A 6,220-nucleotide genomic window follows, 5' to 3' on the forward strand; every position below is an offset into this window, starting at 1 on the left:
ATGCACTGCCTTCATTGCTGGGCGTACAGAGATAAATAAGTGGCAATCGCTGCCTTCTAGGAGCTTAATTCTAGCGGAGAGGACTGTCACAGAACAAATAATTGTGTATATTGTGATGAATATGATGAGAAACAATGCAGACCAGCAACGAGACCAGTGGGAGGGCGCCAACCCCCCTGGCACAGCCTGGAGCTCCCAGCATTTCCCTCCTTTGTTCTTTCAAAATAATATTATTTATTGAGCGCCTACTATGTACCAAGCTTGCTTGCGTGTGTGGAAAACCAGACAGTAATAATGTTGGCAAATAAGACAACTTCTGATGGACGTCTCCAGGCCGCCCTGCTCTCTCCGCTTCCCCACCAGCCCCACACTCCCACTCGTCAGTCTGCCGCCTCACACCTCTGTTCCCGCGCAGACCTAAGGCCCCGGAGTCATGACATCTCCCTTTGTAGGTGACATCAAGAAGAGGTTTCCAGCCTCTCAGAAGTCCAGAGGAGCCCCAGCCTCCTCCATTTTACGAGGCTCCTGGTCCAGTGGAAAGTTAAGAAACGTCAAAAGGTTTAAACGCAGTGTGACTTCTCAGGGATCCATTTAATACGTCCATACTTGAACCCTGCAAACCCTGGTGCAATAGGATTGGCCCACTCAAAGACAAACACAGACGTTTCAAAGGAAAGACGGAGGCACACAGGCGGGCGGTCCAGTGACGGGGTGTAGCCTTAAAGCTGCCGGAGAAACGACTTCTCCTCAGAGTCTCCCCAGTGGTTCTCAGGGACTGAAGATGTAGCTTCAGAAGTCAAGGTTGAGACCGCGGCTGTGAGGCTGGCAAACGCCCCCCAGACAGCCCTGAGAACCACCTCTGGTTCTCAAAGGCAAGGACCCATTTCCCTCAGGGCCATGACACAGAGGAGGCGATACACCTGGAGGCCCCGCCTTCTCGCCCGCCCCGGGGGACGCCACCCCTGTCCCTGGAGACTCTGCATCTCCAACCGCCTCCCACGTACTCCTCTGGAGTGTAGTGTCTTTTAAAGTCAGCTCTCAACCGTCGTCAGGGAGAATGGGAGGACCACAGACCCGCAGGGACCAGGTCCATCTGTTGCAAATGTTAGAAAGCTGGACAACGCTAAGTGTTGGTGAGAATGTGGGGCGCGAGGAACCCCTCTGCACTGCTGGTACAGCTGGAAGAACCCGCCCAAACGACACAGACATGCCTCCCACCACCCAGCAATCCCCCTCCAAGATGTGCCCAGAACGAGTCCCCCAGGACCACGAGGGGCAGGTGCACAGACTTCCGTGACACCGTGGTTTGTGCAGCGGGGCCTCGGAGCCAGCCTGGTGCCCTCACAGGGGATGGGCCAGCAAGCGTGGTCCACGAGCAGGACGGAGCATCGCGTGGCAGTGAGAAGTAACTCACTGGAAGCCCACGGCCACAGGGGGGACTATAAGAGGACAGGGCCACATGAGAGGCAGGAAACAGGACAAGGTCTAGAGCAGGATGGCCGTCAGGTTCCTCAAACACAATGCTCATCACAGCGCAACGTGCTTCACACAGACGCAGATTCAAGGTCACACGTCAAACACACTGAAGGGTCGTCTGTGATGGAGAAGGTAAGGGGTGGGGGGGTAAAAGGGAAGAGACAGAAAGAGAGAGAGAGGGAAGGAGGGGAAAAGTGGGGAACCGGCAGGGACACACGGCGGGGCCTGGGGAGTGGGATTAAGTCAACCCTTCGCCCCAAGGCGGCACCACCATGAACAAGACAGGCAGTTGCTCCTTGCTGTGACGTCCCGGTGAGCTTTGGGACGGCAACATAACAAGATCTGGCAGCTTTTCAAATGGGCAGAAGCAAAAAGCAAACTTGGGGAAACACAGGTCATGGAATATAATGATCTAATTCAAAAAGAACCAGAGAAATGACAAACAGAATTTTCTAGAAGTTGGTGTCAGCCACTGGGGTTCATCCGTGACAGACCAGTACAGCCGGTCCAGTCCTTCACCAGGCTCCCAGAACCACACAGACTCCACCTTCCAGCAGACTTGAGAAAGGCTGAGGAAGCTCGGCGGTCAAGTCCTCGCCCACCCGGGGCCGTCGCTGGTGCTGGTGCCATGAGGAGACTCCTCAGCACCCGGGCCGTGTGGACACTGGGAGTCTAGACCCACCTGAGAGGCAAGTGCTCTGTCGTGGTCACACCTCATGGGTAACCCAACCAAAGAGTAAGAGGGGACGCCTCCCAGTGGTGCCGGCCCTGACGTCAGTTCCCCTACATTAAACCCAGTATATGTGGGGTTAAAACCGCAGCACTCTTTCCCTGCTTGCCCCCCCGCTCCCTGGCTCCAGAATCCACCATCCTCCATGGAGACAGACACAGCTGAGGACAAACACCTGGGTTCCTTACCATCTCCTCCTCCCTGCAAACAGCCTCCTAAGGCCGAACGCAGGCTGGTGGGGAAGCTCCGAGCAGCAAGGCCACTGACTCCCCCAGCTCTCTACAAGCAGCCGCATTCCTCACAAACCTCACGGCCTCCCCTCTTTCAGGGAGACGAGGCGAAACAAGACAAATCTAAGGGCTCACTCTTGTCTCCCAGCTGATGTCACCCAAAATAAAAACGCTTTCCGTGCCAGAAGCCTGCCGTCCAGTTTTTATCTGCCCCTCTTGTGTGGCAGGTAGGGAACCCACATTTGTGGGTGGTAACACCAGGGAAGCTTAAACACCTGTGGTCATGCTCTAGGCCAGCGGTCCTCAAAGTAGGGTCCCAGGGCCAGCAGCATCCACACCCCTGGGAACTGAGAAACAAACCCTCAGCCCCCCAGACCTGCCCAGAGACTCTGATTCGGAGGCTCACGGACATTTGAGAATCACTCTTCCCATTAAAACTCCAGCCCTCCTTCCAAAAACACAAGGAGGGGATTTGAAGTGGGAAATGAAGGAAGCTCAGGAAAGAGCCCCCGGCCCTGTTCCTCTCCGCGTGCCCCTTGCAAACACGTTGTCCTGTCCCCAGCGCCAAAGACGCGTGGAGCGAAGTAAGGGAGACTAGAAATCACGGTGCCGAGAATCGGCTGGACTGGTTTGCTGCCCTTTTTTAATCGCTGGGAGTTCTCAGCCGCGCCTGCCCGTCGGCTCACCTGGGAAGCTTTGTAAACCGCCCACGCCCACGCCCACGCCCGGCATTCGCATGTGGCTGGGCCCCCACATCTTTGCAGACGTGCTCTGGGCTGAGCCGACACAGATGCCTCTCGCTGGGATGGGGCTGGGGGCAGCCCCTACAGTTCAAACATCTTCCCCTGAGGACCCCGACCATGCCAACCTTTCTGACCCAGTTTGTCACCTTCTCAGATGGGGAGGGTGGTAAACATCAGCTGCCAGCCACTTCCCCAAAATATCCTCAAAATGCTTTGCTCCGTGTTCTGGGTACAGCGCCATATGGCCAGCCATTCAGCCCTAGACCCTGGGGCACAGCTCAGTGACCCCTCAGTGCAGACAGGGCTGTCCACCTGCCTTCCTCCCACACCACAGCCCCACGGGGAGCCCCTGCCGGATCGTACCCAACTGCCCTGCCTGGAGGCTCCGAATTCATGTGACAGGAGCCCACACCACACTCCAGGAGATGAAACCCTGAATGCCAGGCACAGCGGCCGGGGGGGGGGGGGGTGGGGCGGGGGGGCGGGGGGGCAGAACAGAAGCAAATTCCAGGAGATTCTGGCAGGACCAGCAGAAAGCAGAGGGGCCGGGTGTCTGTGGTCAGGAAGGTGGATATTTCCCAGAGGCCCCCAAGACTGTTCCCCCAAACACAGGTGAGCAAGAAGTGCTTCCCCTGCCCTCAGCACCTTGTTCCCTCCCCGTTCAGAAACTAGACCCAGGGGAGAGGGTGCCCCACGCCCCCAAACACAGAGGCTGCAGCCTGGATGGCTTTCCTCTTCCATCTCGTCTTCCATTTCCAGAGCGAGCTCACTCTCCTTCCCGGGCCTGCTCCCATCTGTGCCACCACTGTCCCTTAGTGAGGGGCGTCTCTCTAGTGGAAGGAGACGATGCAGGGAAATGCCCGTGGAACCCAGCACCCTCCTTTCCCCAAGGCCCGTCCTTGCTCACCCCATCATCCTAGCGACCTGCAAGGAGGCAGACGGGCAGAAGAGTCTGAGGAGCCCTTGCCCCAGTCCCTGCAAGAGCCGCCAAGGCCCCGCCTCCCCTGGGCCCAGGACTGAGTGGTGAGCCCCATCCACCCAGCCCTCAGCCGGATGGTGGGGACAGCCAGTGTGGGCTCCCTGGGGACCGGAGCAAAGCTGCTCCTACAAAGGCCTCAGCTTCAGGAGAGCAGGCCGCCCCGCGCCCCGACCCGGGCCCTCCCAAACCCAACTTCCCCGGGGCAGCTCGTCCTGTAAACACTGCATTTGCAGGTGAAAATACGGCTTCCTGGGGGGACTCTGCCGGGCGAAGGGCCTGCTGCGTGTACACAGGCACACGCGCACACACACATTCTGCCGGGAACATCTGTTTTGACAAACAAATTATTCAAGTCAGTCTACAGGACGTGAATTGACAAATTCTCCGGCGCAGCTTCCTCGCTCCGTGTATTTCGAATCGGAGCCGGGCTGTGGATGACACACCAACTCTCTAATTTTCTGGCCCCCATCCCCTTCCCCACGCCTGCCCTGACCGCACCAAGACCACCTCCGAAGCCTGGAGAGGCTCAGATCTGGAACGACGGACATCGCCCTCCTGGGTTAGGAGCATTGCCTGGGATGACGGCAAACTTTCCCAGAGGGGCTTTTCTGCAAAATTGGGGGTGGGAGGGGCTGAGGGAACCCCACACTGAGAGAGAAAGCGGGGGCCTTGCCCTTTCGAAAGGGATCCATCGGGGCCAAGCAGCAAAATCCAACATCAGGAGGAGGAGTCGTCTGGAAGCGCCCCCTCTCCCCGGGCTCTCCTGCACGGGCATCCATGGCACCCTCGCCAGCGCGGCTGCCTAGACCCCACGCTGAAGGGCATCCTCACAGCGCTGGAAAATAAACTTCGGCAGGGCAAAGAGTTTCCGGCTATCGCCCCGCCATCCCCGCTGCGGCAGCTCGGTGCGGAAAGGTGGAGGGACACGAGAAGCTATTTTTAGAAGAAAAAATAAATCTCAGCCTACCTTCGAAGCAGCAGTGCCAGGACGCGGGCAGGCGGGAGGCACACGCGGGGACGACTGCAGTCTACTGTGTCAGATTACAAACTGGGGGCCAGGGAGTCAGGAGGGAGGAGCGGGAGGAGGGAGAGGGGAGGGGGAAGTGAGAGAGAGGGAGAACGAGAGAGGGAGGGAGGGAGAGAGGGCGAGGGCATTGGTGTGTCGGCTCTGCTTGGATTCAGCCAGAAATGATTCATTAGTTTTCTGCAGGCAGCCAGCAGGCAGGTGGAGAGAGCGAGCGCGCGCGCGAGCCAAGCATCCGCCATGCGGCGGTACCCAGAGCCTGTGAAACCTCAGTGTTTAAACACACACACGCACATGCACACACATGCATGCGTGCGCGCACACACACACCCCAAGATGGCTTTCCCCTCCCTGCCAGTGTCTTTTTCACGGACCTGTGGTCAGAAGCTGGGACAGAAATGGAGGCGAAACAGCAATTCGAACCACGCAGCGCTTGGGGTCTCCGACCTTCCGCAGGTGGAAGCGCAGCGCGAGACCCCCTGCTGGTGGCCAGGGGCCTCCCGCAAGCCGGCCTGGCCGCCGAGTCAAGGCAAAGGCCGCCTCGCTCACCCCCACGGAGCCGAGAAACTCACCGCGGCCAGGAATTAAGTGATTATGTGGAACGACCCAAGCTGCTCTGGGCTTTATCCTCTGGTCCGGCTCCCCCGCCCCCCAAGCCTGCAGGATAAAAAAGAAAATAAAACGGCGTGTCCTCCTCCCCCTCCCAGAAGTTCAGGGTGTTGCACAGACGGACCAGCTACCTAGCAACGCGGGAGGGGGAGTGGAAAGCTGGGAAGATGTGCTGGACTCCACATGCACAGACACAGAGACTTTCTTCCTGAGCACAGAAGTCCCATCATTTGTGATTTAAACATGTTAAACAATTTAGCTCACGAGAAGGAAAGCCCCCTGGTGCTGGGCCCCACAAACCCTAATTGCAGCTCTGAGGGGTTACCCGCGCCCCCCTCCTCCGCCCCCCGGCGGCCTGGACAGGACACACCAGAACTGAACGCCTGCACGCACCGTCGGCAGGTCTTTTGTCCAAAAGGGAAAGACTTC

General features: G+C 58.3%; 1 protein-coding gene across 13 annotated transcripts in view; it reads right to left on the reverse strand.

The window, feature by feature from the left end:
* Positions 1-5,927, reverse strand: part of RIMBP2 (RIMS binding protein 2) — a 250,446-nt gene extending 244,519 nt beyond the window's left edge. For 3 of the 13 annotated variants that reach the window (XR_011541897.1, XM_070627315.1, XM_070627309.1), the window contains exon 1: positions 5,126-5,342. The gene's annotated coding sequence lies outside the window, so the exon portion shown is untranslated. Of the gene's footprint in view, positions 1-4,086; positions 4,129-5,125; positions 5,483-5,556 lie in introns of those variants that run through there. The other 10 variants (XM_070627332.1, XM_070627324.1, XM_070627329.1 and 7 more) reach the window with 8 other exon arrangements.
* Positions 5,928-6,220: the final 293 nt, after the last annotated feature.

The sequence above is a fragment of the Equus przewalskii genome, chromosome 7 (assembly GCF_037783145.1).
Source record: "Equus przewalskii isolate Varuska chromosome 7, EquPr2, whole genome shotgun sequence".
NCBI classification, from domain to species: Eukaryota; Metazoa; Chordata; class Mammalia; order Perissodactyla; family Equidae; genus Equus; species Equus przewalskii.